Below are 21,361 nucleotides of genomic sequence, written 5' to 3'. Positions count from 1 at the left end.
CTAATCATGTTTGTTCCCGACTTGATGATAGCTATTTTGAAATAATATACATATTTATTTTTAACACTGTGGTTTAAATATTTCTGCAATATTTCCTAGTTTTATTCCGAATACATAATGGAATATTTGCCTTACTTTTTATAAATGCTTATGATGTCAATTTTATTACTGTTTCCAATAATCTCCTTACAGTAATTGCCAAAAACAATTACCGAAGCTGATTTATTGCGGTATTAACGTTCCATTTCACTCTTGACGGTTACTTTCTTCAAAGGACAAAAGAATCTAAACATTTGTTTGCCGAAAATAGAGCAATCTTTATAGAAAGATCTAGAAACAAGCGACTGTTATGATTGTAAAGAGTTGTTTATAACAATGGTTTTCAAACAGTTATTTTTCACTGTTTTATTTTATTTATGATCGGGATTATATTTTCGCGTTTTGTGATAAAAGTACCGCTTTATTTGACGGTAGGATTATGACCTAGTAGGGCTAGCATGTTTTTTAAATAAATTTAATCCTAGCTTAAAAGTTTATGATGATGCCGATAATTTCCTAAAAATATACCAAGGGATAATACAGCAAGGTGGTATTCAACTAGATTTTATGAAAAGCCTTGCTTTTTATTGCGGGTGATTTGTTAGCCATTGTTTATTTTTATAATCTTACCAGCATTTGATAGAAATGCCCATAGGTCCATGAAATAAAAAAGCTGTAGGTATATTTAACATCCAAAAGCCCCTTAGCTCATGTGCGAAAATTTCTTCTAGTAGCTAGAACATTAATATTTTATTTTCTTCTCTATTGATATCGATTAATATCTATTGATATATTAAATAGAATACCACTTGGCCATTATCACCTAATATAAAAATATCAACCTCATCTAACCTTTTCTTTTGTGCAAAAATACCCTTTTACTCGAAATAATAAAATCAAAACGATTCTATTCCATTTGTCAAAAACATACATATGTTCTGGCGCAGATGCGTTCGCAAATAAACACTTACTTTATGAACAAAGCCTTTGGAAAGTACATACACTCAACCCGTCCGTGAACGCACCTTTATCTGTAGGGTAAGTGGAAAGTTGTCGGCATAGTAAGGCAAGTATTTTTAATAAAATCCCTTTTTAATAAGTGTTTTTGACTTTGACATTATTGGTAAGACCTGAAATCAGCATACTCACTATCTAGTTTTTAAATGGAATCCCAATTCGGTGATTGTATTTTACGTTAATCGTTTGAAATCAGTGTACTATTTGTTTTTTCATTATTTTTAAATGATACGAATAACCGATTTATTTTTCAACTTAGGTATATTTTTTTGCTCATCACACAAATACCAAAAAAAATAATACACCATTATTCTGGGACAGTTTAGTTTAGTAATTAATACCAACTAGCGTAGATATCCGATTTGTTCCATGAGCCTCATAACTGGTGCATTTACCCTTCAACAGAATATAGAACACCTTTCCAGGTAAACAAATAGTGAAAGATTTTTGTCAAATAATCGCCTGCGCAAGTGTTGTGTCAGACAACAATGAAATATTTGCAAAAAATGTACCAAAGATGGCAAGGATTGATGAAAACGGGGTTTTTAGGCCAAAGCCTTATGGAAGTTGCGATTTATCTATCAATACTTGAATTTACATCCGCAAGGTGTTCACCACAATGGACAGAAAAGGCTTGTATCTTCTTCTTGGTAAGTGCGACAATCGGTGAATCGGCTTTGTTATCTTTTCTACTAGATATCATGATTATACAAATCAGACGAAATGAATAATCAGTATGAAAAAACCTAATGTCATAGGTAAGTTTAAAAATAAAACATATGTTTATTCTAAAATGATCACTATTTACATTTTTACACCCTTCCACTGTCTATTGCTTTAAGCCACGTGATAATCCCTTCAGTGATGTTCTTCGCTTTTTATATTATCACAACTGGGACAGGAAGACTTTGCTTTAATGCTATATAGGTATTTAGTACTTAATCTATTTATAGAGGTACTTTGAAGAGGTAAGTGAGTTTGTGATATACTGCACCGATTTTGAAAATGACTTTGCCAATAGGGTACCATGTTTTTTGAGAGTCACAGTTATATCCTGATACTTTGAACCGCGGAAAAGAACCTACCTATAGAGACATAACTCATAAACGACATCCCGAAAACGTTCGATTCCTCTCTAAAGTGCGAACAACATCCTACACGGAACTACAAAAGTGTGAAGTTTGTAGCAAAAAGTTTTCAAGTGTCCACGTGCTGCCAGGTCCCACGGGTACTTCCTGAGGCCAGCACATGCCCAGCACTAATTGGGTAGGTTCACGACATTTGTACCGAAGTAATGATGGTGAATAATGATCTTTGATGAGCATCTGGGGTGATCTCGCGAGGTTAAAAGCAGCTGCCCATTGGAGGAGGTAGAAATGTTAATTAGTTGTGTAGGTGAGTTCTGGTTTGGAAGTTATGAAATTTTGGACCATGTTTTGTTCTAAATATAGTCGACAATCTCCCACTACATGTATATCAATTTTGACGATAAAGAGCTTTGCCTTTTGAACTTTTTATGAACTTAGCACTTTGAATTTACCACTTATATAGGTATACTAGATTCCGCCAGCGGTTTCATCGACGTTCCTTAAAAACCTCAATACATGAGCAAAGCATCTAACATCTATTAGGTACGTGATATCTACTTATCAGGAGCAATATTAGCAATGTCACCGTTTTCATCACATAGGTCTGTATGTATCTTCATCTTTCCTATATTTATCTTTTATAAATATGCACTTAACGGTTCATATTCCAGGAAATCAAGAAAACGACTAACTTCCCACTAGTTCCGAGCCAAAAAACCAGTACGTTTTTTCCTCAACATCCTAGCTATATATCACGCCAACTTTTAATATGGGAACTATCGAAAAGTTCCGGGCCCCTCCCAGGGGTCAAATAAGTCACTATATGTTAGGCCACTTGGCTTATTCCCAAAACAATCGTAATATTATACGCAATAAGAAAAACATCAGTTCCTGAGGAATAAGTTGTCATAAATGCTTACAAAATTGATGGCTGAGTTATCTACATGGAGTTAGATTTGGTTTTTATTGGTTTACCCAATCTGGTTGTGGGTATTTTTCTATGCTTTATTTGGGCATATTTTTTATTGTAAAGCTTTTAGCGCGCTAAGTTTCAGCTGTAAAGACCCTTCAAGCTACTTTGATATTATTGTAAAGTCAACATCATCATCATCTCAGCCATAGGACGTCCACTGCTGAACATAGGCCTCCCCCTTAGATCTCCACAGATAACTGTTGGAGGCGACTTGCACTTATTATAAAGTGAATTGAATTAAATTTTTCCCTTTGGTGTCGCAAATCATAATATGAATTACTCTCTTTACGACTATGATGCAAGATGCATTTAAGTACTCATGTCTCAATGAACAAATAAGATTAATATTTTTACCAGCAGCTATCTGACAAAAACATTGATTAATTTGATGCTTATTTTCAGCGAAATATAAAACGAAAGCCACTCAAAAAACGGAACGGACATTACAGCTTCAAGATGTCCTATCCAAACACTTTTAAAAAAAGAACCCAAAACATTTGAAACCCGACACTTGCCGAACTCTCCCGAACGCCACAAAAAGGTTCATCGGCAAAGAGGCGGACCAAAAACTACATTTTCGATGATTTATGGTGCAAATTAACGAGTACGTATCCTCATTCCTGTGCGTCATTTCCTGGTAGAACGCACTGCTACTCAGCTGAACGCGGGAAAAAATTACAGCGAACATTCTTAGCGAATGTTTTTTGCTTGTTTGCGAGATTTTTGGGCTTCTAGGTCCTCGTTTGTAGTTTTTCGGACGTTTCTTTATGTTTATTTTCAGCTATCTTTCGGTAGCTTTAAGAGCTTCTGTATTTATTAGGCTGTAAACACTCGCTAAGTACTTCATTGTTGTCTGCAGACAGCTTTAAGTGTGTGAACATTTAAATATTATGATATAATATTTTACAACTAGAATACTACATAATCATCATCATTAGACATGTTCTAAATTCCAGCAGCGGTTTCCCTCGCGTCAATTTTTCAAATCAAACCAATAGTTCCTGAAATTAACGCGTTCAAGCTGACAAGTCAACTCTTCACCTTTTATTAGTATCAGTATAATATCAGTATACATTCTCGAAGTAAGAACATCACCTTAACACACATTACCCGACCATTAAAACTTGCTGAAGTTAATGAATACCAACGTCTTTATCTCAACTAATTCACAATAACAAGCGCATCGATACGTCTGACATCCGCATGCCGTTCGGCTCGTGTTTCGTCGCTTTTTATACTGAAATATAAAAAGTTTAGTAAAAACTTGCCTACATGCGGTAGAGGAACAAGTGCAACCGTCTGACGGTGGTGACCAAAGAGTAGGTGATGTAGACTCGACATCTATCACGGACGGTAGAAAACTTTGGTCTACATGTAGCCGAAATCGAAATTATTCTTTAGATTTATAAGTTTTAGGAGATTCACTTATGACATCAATCCATTTGCTGGTTAATCAAAGTGTGCGCACTGAAATATTGAAACGAGCGCACTCCGATCAGTATTATGAATCGTTCAAGTAATTTTTGTCCTTTACTTTCAGGTATCGTAACCTCGTCATGGAATAGTCAGTCAGTTTGCCACACCTTAAATACAGATAAAATCATTCAGCCTCATCATTCAGGATAAGGATAAGGTCATTCAGTCCTATAAGTCCATCTAGCGCTCGAATAACCACTGAGTGCCATACTGCTCTCTTCTGTTATCGACAATTCTTCATAGAGCTCCAAACAAATAGGCACAAACATCACTCCATACACCTACTACTTTTCTCATTCCCACTCTTTGATCCCCCGAAGTGATTCATTAGGCAGGTCGTTCGTCTTCATTGCCAGTGACGGAGATAGTTTACCGTTTAAATGACTATTCGAGGCGGATCTAAAAACTCATAAGTTATCCCAGCCACTGGTTCGATAAGTAGATTCAATTAACTGTAGTAATACGGGAAGAAGGGGAATTGGGAAAATAATGAGGAATTAAGATGACAGTCAGACTTTTTTCATACAGACAGTTGTAATAGCAAAATTTTCGAGCAATACTCCGAATGCACATGTTATTTGTTTTGTTTTGTGAATGCACAACAGTTATTTGTGTTTCTGTTCTTCTGGAACCTCTGAAGCATAATGAAACACAGAATTAAAATAAAACTTTGAAAAACAAATGTTCATTTAATTCACTATAGTAAATATCTACATTTCGCTCATCAGAATCTTTCTTGGATGCATCACACATTCGTTTCTCAAAAAATTATAGCACCATATTCCCTAGTGGTTTCTTTTTTTTTTTTTTTTTTTTTTTTTAATCTTTATTAATGAAAAAGGAGATTTGATCAAACATGATCATGCCATCTCCATTAGGCTTACAAAAATATGTCTATACAGAAATTATAATAATACCTACTACTAAAATTAAACTAAGACCTTCTTTTTAGAGCATACTGAACTAATTTATAAAGCATTCTAGCTTGCTCTGACAATGGGTAAGCCAGAATGCTGTTACATATACCGCACTCATGTAAACTAATGTTGCACGCAGTCTCAAATAAATTTCTTTCAGGCCCATTTCGCACACATTCCACCAAAATATGGTAGACGTCCTCGACTTGATCACACTCAGTACACTTACTAGATGGAACTTTGCCCATAAGAAAAGCAAAACTATTTAGTGGTATATGTCCGGAACGGAGCCTTAACGCCGTGACAATATCATTTCTCGGTAGATCAGAATCCACAAACCATGGCGAGCGAGATAACCCAGGCTGAATTGTTCTATACCAGATTCCCTTTGTGAGTGATCGACTGTCGAAATATTCATTCCAAATCTCCATACACTTTTGCTTAACTGTTTGAACTACTTCTGTATAATAAGGTACATGTGGAATATTGACACCATCTGATATAGCTACATTTGCCAGACGGTCTGCCATCTCATTCCCGAATAATCCGATATGGGACGGCACCCATTGAAGAATTATTTCGAAATTGTTCATGTTCAGTTCAAGCAGTGATTTCAAAATGCTATAAGCTATCGGTGTGCCTCGACTGTTCGAGGTGCATCGAGCTAAATGTTGGATTGCACTTTTGGAGTCAGTCAAAATAACAAATTTACCCGCTTGAAAGGAACTTATATAGGACAATGCCTCAGAAATAGCATATAATTCTATCGTCATTATGGATATGTTAGCCTCAATACAAAATTTTACCGAACTATCTGACTGTGGATCGAAAAAAGCCAATCCACCCACATTATTAGTTTTCGAGCCATCCGTGTAAATTGCGTAATAATTTAAATATCTATTCCTAATGTAGTTACAACAAATATCCTCCAAAGCATGTGAATTATAGCTCCTTTTTGGCATATTCACAGTGTCTATGTTGCACTTGAGTGTATTGCCTAGATTAATACTACTCACCCAAGTATTTAATTTAAACATATCTAATTGATTACTAACATAAATAGACTTTTCTTTTAAATAATTATGAGCTAAACTTAATAATGGCTTACTTTTATATCTCCAAAAGGGATTTTCTATTAACAAACATAATTCATCTAATATCTGCATAAGTTGCAAGTTCGAAAAAGATTTCGCTTTTAACCAGTATTTACCGGCGAGGTAGTGGCGACGAACACATAATGGCGGTAGGTGCAGTTCGGATTCCATGACGTGGATCGGAGTAGTTTTTATAAATCCACCCACTGTACGTAAACATTGATTTTGCAATTTATCTAATTTGTCTAAATGAGTTTTACAACTATTGCCAAACAGGAAACTGCCGTAATCCAGCCTACTGCGAATGCAAGATATATAAAGTCTTCGTAAATTTGACACTTGTATGCCCCAACCCGGTCCAGTTAAAACTTTAAAAATATTGACTAATTTTAATGTTTTTTCTCGTATCTCATTTATTTGTTTAGCCCATCGCAATTTCCTGTCGAGCCAAAGTCCCAAATACTTAACGTTATTTACTACTTCTAATGGAGTGTTTTTTATCACGAGGCTAATGTGATCACGCGGTAAACTATTTTTATTGTCAAAGATACATACCTTACTCTTTTGTGGAGATATTTCTAAACCGGCTTGAGACAGAAGTTGAGTTAATTTATTCAATGCACGTTGAAGTCTATGCGTTGCCTCATTCAGATTATTGCACGTTACATACACTACAAAATCGTCCGCGTATTGACTAATGCAAACTTCATCGATAGATTTACAAATCTCATGTGTCAAAACATTAAAAAGAATAGGGGAAAGAGGATCGCCTTGAGCCAAACCATAAAATGTTTTCCTACTAATATAACCCTCGTGATCAAAGTTAATTGTTAAATTTCGCTCCTTTAAAAAATTCCACACATATGTGCATATTCTATAGCCTAAACCCAACTCATCCATTGTGGTTAGAAGCCGTTCTAAATTTACATTATTATATGCATTGTCTATATCGATAAAGCATGCAACAGTCGATTGTTTTTTCGAAAATCCTACTTGAATATTACTTATTAACGAAGATAAATTATCTAGGGTCGATCGGCACTTTCTGAAACCGGTGGTGTAATCAGACAGCATGTGATTTTTTTCAATATACCATTCGATTCGATTAATTATGATGTTATGGAATACCTTACACAGACATGATATCATGGATATGGGACGCAACGCCGAGCTCGAATTTAAATCACGTCCAGGTTTAGGGATTGGCACTATTCGAATATTACGCCATTGTTGGGGTACAAAACCCGTTCTAAGGAAACTATTGTAAAAAGATACCAAGATTAGTTTTGCGTTAGTAGGTAAATTCTTCAGCATTGAGTATGAAATATTGTCGCAACCCGGAGAAGTGTCCTTACGCCTAATGCAATTATTCAACTCGCTGATGGAAATAGACTTCTCCAGGCAAGGATTGTTAGAAAAAAATTGTGGCGTTTCTGAACTTACATAGTCTGGTGCCAATTGTTGTAGCAAATCATATGATCTCTCTTTACTAATAAAATATTTAGGTGCACTATACCCTTTAAACCATTTCAATTTTCTCCAGAAATCACCTTGGGATAGCGATCCGTCTATGGATGAACAAAAATCTTGCCATGATTTGCTTCTAGCTTTTCGCATGCAACATTGAGCCTCGCTTATCTTCTTTTGTAATTTATTTAAATTATAGGGAGTTGGATTGCGTCTAAACTGCGATAACGCGAGGCGCCTTTCTGCTACTAGTTTTGACAATGACGTTTCCCAGTATGGTTTAGGTCTAAAGTTAGATTCGGGATTTGTGCTCATCTTTATTAATGGAATGTTAATTTCAGCGGCCATATCTATATAATCACAAAATGTATCGTACGAGTCTTGCAGATTATCTGAAATGTTAAAATTCTCACAAATCATTGCCAAAAAGTTATGATACCCGGACCAATCTGCCCCTTTATAATTTCGCCGTACGATGGGTTGCGAGACACAGGATACATGTGTTGAAATTTGAATAACAATGTGATCACTGCCTAAGGTTTCATTGAGAGTGGTCCAATTTAGTTTATAAGCTATGTCTACGGAAGCTAAAGATATATCTGGAGAAGAAGATTGCAACTGGCTATTTACTAATTTAATACGGGTTGGCTTGTTATCGTTTAAAGTTACTAGGGAACTATCCATTAATGCCTCATAGATTTGTAAACCTGTATGATCTGTCTTGCATGACCAATTTGTATGGTGGCCATTGAAATCTCCTAAGACCATCCATTTGCTGTTGAACAGAGAGAAAATATGATCCCAATCCCGGCGTTCAGTGTGAACTGATGGTGCACAGTACACAGATACAATATGTTGGATATAGTCACAGTTATACACCCTGACCCCAACTATTTCAATTCCTGGATTAACAGTGGTTAGAGTTACCGGGCTAGATTGAATTGATTTGTGTACCAGAACTGCAACTCCACCATAACCGTCATCGCGATCTTTACGGTAAATGATGTAGTCATTGACCTTTACATGTGCTTCACCATCTAACCAAGTTTCGCTGAGTGCGGCAATATGAATTTTATTCTGACAAAGAAGTTGCTCTAAAGTAACTAACTTAGGTTTAAGACTTTGACAATTCCATTGCATTAAATTTAGCTTAACAATATGATTGTTTTTAACCATTATTATAAAAGTAATCCAAAATTATCTTAAACAATGACCAATCTGAAACATAATCGACTACCACTAATATAAACCACTCAAGACAGCATCTTGTTATTTCATGAAATTTCCATTCCATTGTTTGCCCTCTCAAAAAAATAATTTCCTTCAATCTGCTAAGAAGTTCTTCAAAATTAACCGACTTCTTTTTATGTTCCTGAGAGGGAATTTTATCTGTCTTATCTTGGTCAGTCGTCGATGGCGGGCTATTTGAAATAATCTGATCTATTTCGCACACATCATTCAGTCGATTTTGTTTGACAGAAGATTTGACCGGTGAGACTTTCTTTTTTGTAACAGGTATCGAATTCTTTGCCTTGACAATTTCCGAAAAAGTAGGAATATGAGCGGGGGAATCACTGAAAACATAATCCATTTCCATTTTAGTGTTCTCAACAATACGCGTGCTGGGGTGCGACTGTATCTCAGCACTGCTGTTGTCGACATTCACTGGCGACGGAGGAACGTAAACCGATAGTGCCTTTCTATAAGTACAGTTGAACTCGTTCATAATCTCCCTTATCTTTTTTTCTTTTAAAAATACTGGACAAGAATTTTTAGCCAATGCCATATGTTTACCGCTGCAGTTGACACACCTAAAGGTTTCTGTTTCACAGTTCTCGTGGGGTCCACCACATTTCGGGCAAACTACTTTACTAGAAGGACATTTCTTGTACAAGTGACCATATTTCCAGCATTTGGAACATTGCGATACCGGAAACAAGTATGGTGTAACCTTGATACGCAAACCTTCTACGTACACATATTGTGGTATAAAGGAACCTTTGAAACAAACCTGGACGGCTTCACTCGGCTGCCAGCCTATTCCTTCCGGGTCACGGCGTTTTAGCCGATATACAGATATTATTTCAGCTGGCTTCTTACAGGATATACATTTTAATATATCTTCATCCGACAGATCTAAATCCACATCCCTAATTACCCCATAGGATGAGCTTCTTTCCATAGCCCTCTGTATGTTCCAGTTCCTGTCTATAAATGCTTGACATTTCTCAATTTTATTTGCGCTAAACTCATTGTCTACCTCGATGCGCACTTTAAAGGGATTTATATATTTTACTCTGTCTATATCCACTATACCACTCATTTTAAACAATTTGGCTAACGCAAATTGTTTAGGCATTCTTTCCTGGCTTGATAAGTATATCTCGATTTTCTCCTTCTGCATTTTTAATTTCTTCTCCTTTCTATTTACTAAATTCCATTCTTCCTCTTCATCACTTCGGTCTCGCTTCTCTGGTCTTAATGTATTCTCTTCTATTTCAGCTTGTACTATTATCTCTTCTCGGTGATACTCCCCTTCAGAATCTGACATCTCTTGCTCCCGATCATTGATATTGCTATCCATAATTATGGCACTATCATTCTCCGTCTGGTTACTATTTTTGTCCATACACTTGAATCGTGATCAGTGTCGTCGTTATCGCTAGGCGGCGGCGGGCGCGGCCCGCAGGTACGTATAGTACCGCAGCGCGCAGGGACCGATGCACAACGATTAAAAAATGTAACTCGCTAATGAGATGCATACGTTCACCTCGCGCGCTTACCGACACGAGACTCCGCTAGTGGTTTCTGTACTGATTCTACTTACGATTACTTACTTAGCGCTAGGAAATCTGGGAACTATTTTTGAAACACGTAATCTTCTAACAATGCCCATAGGACAAACATTCCCACATAACTCGAACAATCCTTTGATCAAAACCGAACTACAGTTTTAAAACTAAAAATATAATAGTAGTCTTCAACCTGCAATGCAAATTAAACCTTAACCACAAAGAAATAAGGTTGAAACTCAGTTTGTTGTTTTTGTCAGCCACATGGCTCAGTCAGTTGCATCATACGAAAGTGCAGACATGGTCTGTCAGCGTTTAGAGTGGTCTGACCCTCGTCAGACTTCGATGAGGTCTCGCTTTACACGCACTTGTCTTCAAGTCAATGGAATGTTTTTAAGAATTTTGTTTGGAATTCCTGAACTTTGAGGACATGAATATTTTGCTGAAATATTGAGCCAACTCACCGGGTTTTATTTTCAGTAAAAAAATATTACAGTGAATATGCATGTCTATTTTACAAAAGAACTTCAATAAATCATAAGAACCGGTCAAGACCAAAGCAATAATTTCATTACCATTAAAAAGAAGCGTTCCAAATTCAAAAAAGCGCCGGTGGTCTTAAAAAAGGCGGCGCTCTCTAACTCTATGCTCAAAATCAGCATGAAGGTTTCACAATAGCCAATTTTTTTATCAGAACACATCTGCAACCGGACACCAGTGTTCTGTAGTCGACGATAACATTCCACTATTTTTCACCACAATGACTACTAAGTACATAAATCTTTCCAGTGAATTTACAATTATTTTAGGACGATTTTTTTGTTTAGTCGATCATTGATCGTCCACCCTCGCATCAGTCGCCATTGTTGGTTAAAAAGAGTGGATTTTTTCTGGTCATTTAAGGGGCTATTGTAAAAAGATGTCTGATGTCCCCTCGTTTAATGGCGCAGCTGAGGCTTGGACGTTGGACATCGTAAAGAAAGTGTGGATTACACGGTAAAAATGAGATGCTCATCTGAAATTAATGGTGTGTAAAAATTAGAAGATTCATTCATAGTCGGCAGAAGGTGAGTGAATTAGTCCTATTTTGAGGTTTTTTTACTTCAGAAGATAATTTTCAAAGTACAGTTAGTTTCAATTAACATAAATTAAGAGACTCCTAAAGCAAAATCAACAAATAAATATGTAACCATGTTTCTACAAAAGAGAACAATACAAATAATTACTTATGCAGGCTTAAAAAAACATTTGAGTGACACTTTCTAAATTCGGGTGGTCCCTTGACCATCAAATAAACTGTCCCATAAACAAAAGTAACACATTTTAGCTGTAACGCGTAGGTGGCGAGATTGGGCAAAGATAATAGCAATTTGCAGCCTCCACAGATAACGAATGGCTAAATACTTTGACGTATTAAGATTAATGGGAACAAAACGAATGCAACTGTTTTAAAAACATATTAAAACTGATGAATTTATTTATTTTTGTAAGTTAAGGGAATGTATTAGCATTTTCGAATTGAGATCTTTTTATAGCAACTATTTATATCATTGTCTTAACATTTTGCATTTGGTGTCTTTATTATATTAAGGTCTTATATAAGTATGTATTAGCAATGAAAAACACATTGACTTTCTGGGAGAAGGACGACAAAATTAACATGTACCTACATCGATCTATACCACATAACGAATACCATAAAGCTAGATTATGTATTAAAACCTTTTTTCTACTCTCACAGAGGGGCAACAGAACTTTATGATTAAAATCTCTAATTACAGTTACCCCAACAATTTGTTATCAAAAACACAAATCACGCTGCCATCATAAAAACTCTGTAACGTCTATTCTTCAGTAATCGATATTTAATTAAATTAATATTACACCCGCATATTTTTATGTGATGTCTGTATTTATATACAACCTTTTCCCACGCATCTATGTCACAGCAAATAGTTGAAAAATAAAGATTAATGACTGAGTAACAAAGTGGACTTAGGAATTAATTCAATGCCTAAAATGTACATTTGCTGTATTGTACCTTTAAATATATTTAACTGTTGAAATTGTTAATAACTTGTGTGATGCCCAGCTGATAGGTATTTCCTGAAGTGTGAGCTAGAAATATGGAAGTATCTCGTCTTTAGACGACAAAAGCTATTGACTGATCAACCAGAAAGCTTCACTGCCATTTGTTAAACCTGTTACAAAGATACCTACATAAGAAAGACGGACTCGAATCCAAATGCCTTTATAACAATCTCAGAAACATACAGCAGACAGGTGTACTGTACGCCCTTTACTATTCAAGATTACTTTTTCATAAACCACATGTCACTTCATGCCAATCGTAAAGGCGGTAACGTCGCGTTCGAAATTCGAACATTCGAACAGCTGAAGATCGAAATAAATATGGCGGCAGTGACACGCGCTCCCTCCCTTTTATAATTATTACATTTTATTTTTAAATTGTTTTTTCTACTCCACAAGGATTCCCCTCCGGCGTAGTACCAAAACAATGTCCCCTCGTACCTAATGGCTCCATTCGGCCGTGCGTTGTTTTAAATTGGATACGGGTCCATAATAATAAATTGTCGGTCTCAACCCAGCTTTAGAGCTGTGAGTAATGATAATTAAATTGATCCCCGTTTTTGTCTCTTTATGTTTTAGATATATGCTTCTTGCAGTGGATTTTACATTCTTTCGGTGTAAGTTTCATTATTTATTTATATTTTAATGGCTCGATAAATATATGTAATGGTTTGTTATGTGTTTATGTCATAATTTATAATACTGAACCTGGAATTTAAATTGGAGGTTCAAATATAGAATTCCTGTAAAGGCGATAGCACAAGCTCCGCTGCGGTTTGATAGTAGGAACCTCACATTATTTGTCTACTAAAAGCCCTTAATACAACTGTATCTCTGAAATTCTCTGAATATACCTAATGTATATCTGTGCCTATGTATGTGGATGTACCAATGCTACAATTCCCCACAAGGCGCCGTACTCACGGAACAGATGCACTTACGCCAGCTAAACAATATCTAGAAACTCGATACGCGTCCCGAGGACACGCGACCGACCTAAAATAGCGCCCACAAAACGCCACATTGACAAATCTTACGGCCTCAGTGAACCAACACACGTTGGGTGTTATTAAAATCCCCAGTAACTCCGTCAATATATCAACCGCGTTCACTCCCCTAACTCGGAAGGGAGACCTCTCTATTTTTAAAATACTTCCCCACCGTTCATTTTATATTTTTTCCCTGCGCGCGCTTATTTTTACGCCAACCAACCATTTTAAGTTGCTCCCCAATCCACTGCACATTCAACTGGCTTTGTCTTTTTTTTGTATGGAGTGCAAAGGGCGCGAGAGCTCACTTTAAAATGGCCAAGATTTTAATAATAAGTTGCAGCCGCTACCGAATGTTACATACGGCGCGCGTGCGTTCCTTATTTGAATTTGAATGGTGGAACGCGTGCGCGCGCATCACGCGTCTTTAACTTTTTTATTGGGGAGCACAGCCAATCAGAGGGGCTTTATTTGTAAAAAAGTTAGGGGAGTTTTTTATTTATGGTTTGTACATAGAGGTTTGTGTTTAAGTTTTTTAACAGGAGGCGTATGTTACATGTGATGGGCGGTGTCTTGTAAAATAATGTTACACAACAAGGCATGTAAGGAGGAAATGTTATGTTTAGGTGATACCTTTTTACAATAGCATGACTTTGTTATACTCCTGAAGTGGCTAAACAAAGCCAAGCCCAGCCTCCTCCATTACGAATATCAAATATATCATAGCAATCAGAGATATATGACATTATATTATTCCCTTAATCCAGTTATTTTCCGGCCAACAAATACTTCTTATGGATAATTGATTTCCAAATATTAAGTTACTGGCAGTATGTTTGCTTGCCTGTGCTTGGTAGAAAGAAAATGATATATTTTTGTGTTTGCCATAGATATGTCTTTATTTATTTTCGTGTTCAGCAACTTAGCTGGATAAATTAGTAGTTGTTGTGATAGCTATTAAGTTATCAGATTATCTATAGGTTCTTAAGATCTCGTAGATACGAGAAAGAAACCTATTATTAGACACTTAGCAGGTAAATACGATCATCTACTTAGCTAGATATGTGTGTTTGAAATACTTTCAGGGTTTTCTAAGAAACATTTGACTGTCAGTGACAGAGAAACTCTTCGTTCTTTCTCTCTTATCTTTTGTTGAAGAAGATATGTATATTGTAATTACATAATTGTAAAATTAAACACGTTTGTATAATAGATACAGGATTGACTCAAACACAGGAGGTGTTTTGCCTGGTGACTGTTTCAATTCTAATTACATCTGAGACAATCAGGTAGATTTGAGAAAATTCCCTAAAACCTTAGGACTTGTGAGGTAATTAAACCTTCACCTCATTCTATAAGAAAGAAAAGAAGACATCATTGAAGTGGAGAGTATGTATCAACATCGTCTCTAAAGAAGCAACGATAGCACAACCTATTCTCAAAGTAATAGCAGTACCTACCTACTGCAAAACTAGACATATTTCAAATATTGCACAAAGAAAACAAATCCACAAAACGAAGAAACCTAAGATTCAAAAGCAAATATAGCTTTCGCTTCCCATAAAAATATTGATGCAGCTTTTAGTCCGTCGGGAGGGGGCGGTCTCTCGTCTCCATGGCAACGGGCGACCCTCCGAGGGGAAAAAACGGGTAAAAATTGCGGGAGCGAACGAACGCTGATTTTTTATGGCATCGTACATTTTTTCTTGGGAGCGCCGCGACGCCGGCCGTGTGGGCGTGAGGCGGCCTACAGTGTGTTGAAAAACTGATAAGTTCGTATTATCATATTTTGTAATTTTTTGTGTTATTTTTAAAGATAAATTGATTTAAATATTGTCCAAATTGGAATCCTCTTTTGAGGTTTCAGGATCAAAAGACCAATGTATTATTTTCTATCCGGTTAGGGTTTTCTGTTTTTTTTTTTTGTTGTAAATATTATATTACTGAAAGTATTACGCATAAAAAAACGTAATTATTGCCCTATTTAATTCAGTTATCTAGTGTATAACTATAATTAAATTCATGAATGTAAATAAGTAGAAAGGTACATATTTCTTCCATTTACTATAGTTAGTTCTACCATCCAACTCTTTCCGCAAACTGCACCTCTTATAAATCCACTTTTGCCAACACGTGTCTATTCTCTCCAAGCTACGTTTTACCGCTACGCATTGCGTGAAGTTAACAAACTCTTCGGCCTCCAAAACATCATTATAACGAATTCATCGAACCGTTTGTTTTATTCAATAACACAGGTGCGTGTTGACGCAACGTTTTTTTACAAAATACGCGTGTTTTCAAAACATACGAATTACTATTTATCAGCTTTCTACACAAAAAAAGGCTTGGTGTCAATCACATTCTTTAGGCAGTCCATCCATTGACATAATCGTATGTTAATTCAAGTAATTAAATTGAATTAACTATTTTAATTTTATTTAAAACGCTCACAACTATTTTTACACTAACTACATTATAAACCATTTTATATTTATGCGGTTAAAAACATTACATTATTTGAAAGGAAGGTGTAAATGTATACTTAATATTAAAATATACATTGGTTTAACAGCAAGGATTGACAGATACGGCGATTAATCGATTTTCTGTATTTACGCATTTCCCGCCACAGGATTTAGAAAAAAAATGCTAATAGCACAGTCGCATCTGGTTAAGAGACCCCAATACACAATGAGACTAAACATATACCGAAATATTTTGACTTTCCTTAAAAAATACGAACTTTATCGTTGTTTGTAAACATACATACCTACTAAGTATGTTTAATGTTATTAAAATGCTTCTCCAGATTTTACAACATATAAAATTCCTTTGGCCTGACTGAGATGTTAATAACTTATGAAGACATATTTTAAACGTTAAATAAACTAAGCTTTATAACTAACATACCTATATCATTAAAATAATTTCTGGATAAAATCAATAAATCCTTTTTGCAACACCCTGTACGCTGTCCGAAACTCTCCATGGAGTGCTAAATCGTGTTGTAGGTATATGTGTGAGTGTCGAGAGTGGAGGCTGCAAATATTATAAGTATGGATTTTCTACCGTTCTCTCTCGCTCAACCAGTCTCCCTCTAGCGTCGAAGGAAAAAATATTCTCGGAGGGAATCTAAAATTATGAGCTCGAAGGAAAGTTTCATGCGTTTATATGAAAGGGAATGTACGTTCATAAATCTTCTGATGTAGAAGGTAGGTCGTTATTTCGCTTCGGTAAAATTGTCGTCGTTGCAAGCAGTTTTACTTTCGTTCAAAATTGATGACTGACTGGAAAAATGATCTTTCAGTGATAGATTGTGTTTTTGTTGACTACGCCGCTGCGGACTACGGCGTAGCAAATATTGAGTTGAAATATTTTTCGCATGATGATGGCTAATCTACTTTGTAAGTAGGTACACTAGTGAATTGCCCCTCGGCTTTGTATGCGATATTATAATATTCTTTAAGAAAAATAACGAAGTATGGCAAACAGACGGACAGAGGAATATTAAAAAAACTGCAATAGTAAGTGTATGATCACATATATGTACATACGTCATATAAAACAAATTATATACAAAACATAATATCGAAGTTCACACGATGCTTTTAGGGGTAGATAGGTCTGTCAATAAAAGGGTGAAATCCCAAATGATAACTCTTTTGTCTGCCACCCCTTTTGCTACGTCATTTTCGCAAATGAAAAAACTACCCCTATAGATATTTTATTACAAAAGCCGTCAATATATTATAGGAATATGTACATAATATTATGTATATGCCTGAACCGACATGAAAAAGTGTTGACAGTTTAATTTAAAATTAATTGAAAGCTCAATCTCTCTCCTCTTACGTACCTACGAAAGAAAAAAACTGAGTTTTTATCTTAAAACTATCGGATGTTGAGCGAGTAATACTTTATTTCACCACAGACAATAGAGACACAGATACAAAGAGTATAGAGCACAGAGTATAGATCGAGTAACACAATATAGAGTATTATTATTTTGTTACTATGTATAAATAACATTTTATTTTTGGCCCATTGCGTTACTTACAAAAGTTTACGTAAGGAAGTATAAAACTCGAACATACACATGTATATTTATAGGTGTACATTATGTATTTGTACATTTCATTAGTACTCAGACTTTCATACTACTAATTACCAATTGGCTGTCATGAAATGGAGCTGGAGCTGGATGCGAGAAGCCGAAAATAGATCTCAGTGGCGTGCACTTGGAGAGGCCTATGTCCAGCAGTGGACTGCGATAGGCTGATGATGATGATGATGATGATGATGATGATGTCATGAAATGCAAAAATGGTTTGCTCAATACTATGTGTTGCACGTGACTTCTGCTGTATCATAAACATTTGGATGGCATGCCTTTAATTAATAAATAGGTGAATACTAAAGAATTAACTTTTCCTATTATAACATCTATTTAGTAGTTTACGTTTTGGTGGGTCCCGGCTGCCATTTAATAATACAGCAAAACGGAAAAATACCACTGGAATCTCACCCTAAAAAACAGTAGAAGTATAATTAGAAGGTGATACAACAAGCTATGACAAACAAGTTTTTATAAATCCAATAATAAAGTGCTGAATTTTTATACTTATGTAAAGGTCAAGGTCGAATTAGTACAATAGAATTTAAATACAATTGCAAAATTATCACTAGCTTGATATTCGTCAAGTTATGTAAAAGGAAACACTTACAAATTGTAAGTATTTTACCCCCTAGTAACTCTTTCGGAATTATATTTCATGCTTCTATTTACTTAACTTGAAGTTTAAAAATAAACGTTTTGGTTTAGGCCGGAAACAATTTAACATTACTAATAAAAGTGCCTAATGTTTATCGTTTGTAAGTTTAATGTCTCGGCAGTTTTTCCATGTCTTACAGTTTATACTTTCATCTTTTATTTTTAACCAATGCGAATTCCAAAACTTCTGGTACAAATGATATACGCTCGGAATGCTTTGCGCGTATACATGCGTTCAGTTCTGCCAGTTTCAACAAGAAATTAAATTCAGCTGAGTCATCATAAAATAAAAAAAACTTAAAAGACCTCAGGAACCGCCATTCTATACGTCATTTGTCTCAGAGCTATTTTCAACGGAATTTACTAAAAATATATAGGTAATTAGCTTTAATTATTTTTGTTTACACAGCTTTTTGAGACTAACACCTCGTGTATTAATATTAAGCTTTACATTTGTGCTCTTCAAAATAACATTTGCAATTCCGTTCTCACTGGCAAGCTTCATTCGCTATACGCCAAAAAAAATCGATACATCCCCAAACCCTTCAAGTGAACTATCACAAAAAATCGAGGGGGAGAGAATGGAACACATTTAATAAATCGAGAGGGAAAGGGTTATCCCCCTTCCCCCTCCCCAGTCCTGTCAAATCGCCATGTTTTATTCATGACACGTTGAAACCGAATCAGGACTGTATCGGAGATTGGAATCAAATCTTTTTGTTATTTACCCATGGCCCATTGATGGCTATTTACCATAGGATTCGGGAATAAGTAGGTATGTATTATTCTTGTTTATTTACTTTGACGTTTGATTCTCTTTACTCAATCGATTGCCGAAGAAAGCTCAGAATATACAATAGTATTATATGTTAATAAGGTCACAAATTGTTGCCAATTGTTACATAGGTAAAAAAAAGCAGAAAATGACGTGCTTACGTAACTTTATAAAATTAATATATTTTTTGTATCGTATTTTCGGAAATTCACGAAACATATATGTAAATAAATCGTTGCTCCAGACTAAAAAACATAAATTAAAAGTTGGCTAATTAGGGAGCCAAAAGTAAAAATAAGTAAATGAAACAATGAAAATTCTTGCGGTTATATTTAAGTGGTTTTCCGTAAAATAATTAAAGATGTTCGAACACGTGTAAAGTGTGAATAAAGAAGTAAGATTTAACAATACAATGTCAAAAGTAGCGTCATTAATGCGTCAGATATCCATTTTTTGCTTCCTAAGTGACCTATCCTAGTTCCTATTAGTGCTAATGGTGACCTTTTTTAATTGTTGCTAATTTCATTGTTGTATCTGACAATGTCAATTGGATATGCCAACGATTTTTTTCCATTGGCTTAAAACAAGATTAATGTAAGAGCACATTGCAGACTAAAAATTCGACCACGAGTTGGCCGGTTGTAAAAAATATTTTTTATAAAAATTATGAATTTAATGAAAGTTTTTAGTCGTCTGATACCTGATCGTTATGACATGCCTTACTACCATGCTTTTCCATACTGATTTCTGAGTAAAAATAAAATGTCGACCCACTAAAATAATTCTATGGATGCTGTTAAAAAGGAGTGTATCTACATTTTTTGAAATTATTTGATTTTTACATATGGATTAGGCAGTGAATCATCGTTGCAATCACTTTTCATTGTTCTTGGAAAGCCTGGAAATCTAAAATTTTTCTTTCATAGCTTTTGTGACTGCTGCAAACTAGTGAAGAAACAATCGTCTGCTAAATCTACGAGTAATTAATTTCACAATGAATATATAACTGGTTTGTTCCACTCCATGCCAGAACACCAGAGATCCTTAGTAGTGTTGCTAATGCTTCTTGTGATATCAATCAGATTCAAAAATAATACATTACCCTCCTTTGCAGCGCGCAGTCGGGTAAATAGCCACAAAACAATGTGAAATAGAGGTAGAAGATCCTAGACATGCTTTCGTAAATCAAAATTAAATTAATTGCAAAATTGTTAAAGCTCTTCATTAGCAAAGCTAGTAAGTTAGCATGGCTAACATCTTGTGTAACATTGTGCGGCTTAAAATTGTCTAATCTTTTTTTCTTTGTGTCAGTTTTATCAATTAACATTGTGCAAATTAGGTAGTAGGTACTTTCTTACAGAAATTGAATGAATGCGCATAAAAAATACAATTGATTTTCTAAATTACAAGTACAATACAATTGACCTTTAGCTGTTCAATAACACACGATTACTAACTATGCATTTATTCAACGACGAAATTAATTCGCCGAAAAAACCGATTAAGTACACATTTGTTCAATTCATTAAGCTATGAATAACCAGTGTTAGAAGAACCGTGCCTGTTAGTAAATCTCACACTAGAGTGGTTCTACTGAAAATGGCAATACTATTATTATTTAAATTCGGTTGTCCAAAACATTATTATTATTTTTTTTGTGTGAATTTTAAGACACGTGTAAGATAGGTGTTTCTGTAGATACATGAATTACAACTACTGGTGATATAATCAAACTCGTGTAATGAATGCTTTATTTTGTGTACTTTTTTGAATATAAACGATTGAAACATCAATTTCGATTTATGATAATTTTACATATAAATAAAATGATAATACGTAAGCTATTGCAACCGTAGCAACGTAAGTCTGTTT

The sequence above is a fragment of the Helicoverpa zea genome, chromosome 2, assembly GCF_022581195.2.
Source record: "Helicoverpa zea isolate HzStark_Cry1AcR chromosome 2, ilHelZeax1.1, whole genome shotgun sequence".
NCBI classification, from domain to species: Eukaryota; Metazoa; Arthropoda; class Insecta; order Lepidoptera; family Noctuidae; genus Helicoverpa; species Helicoverpa zea.
Note: the sequence above shows the minus strand (reverse complement) of the source record.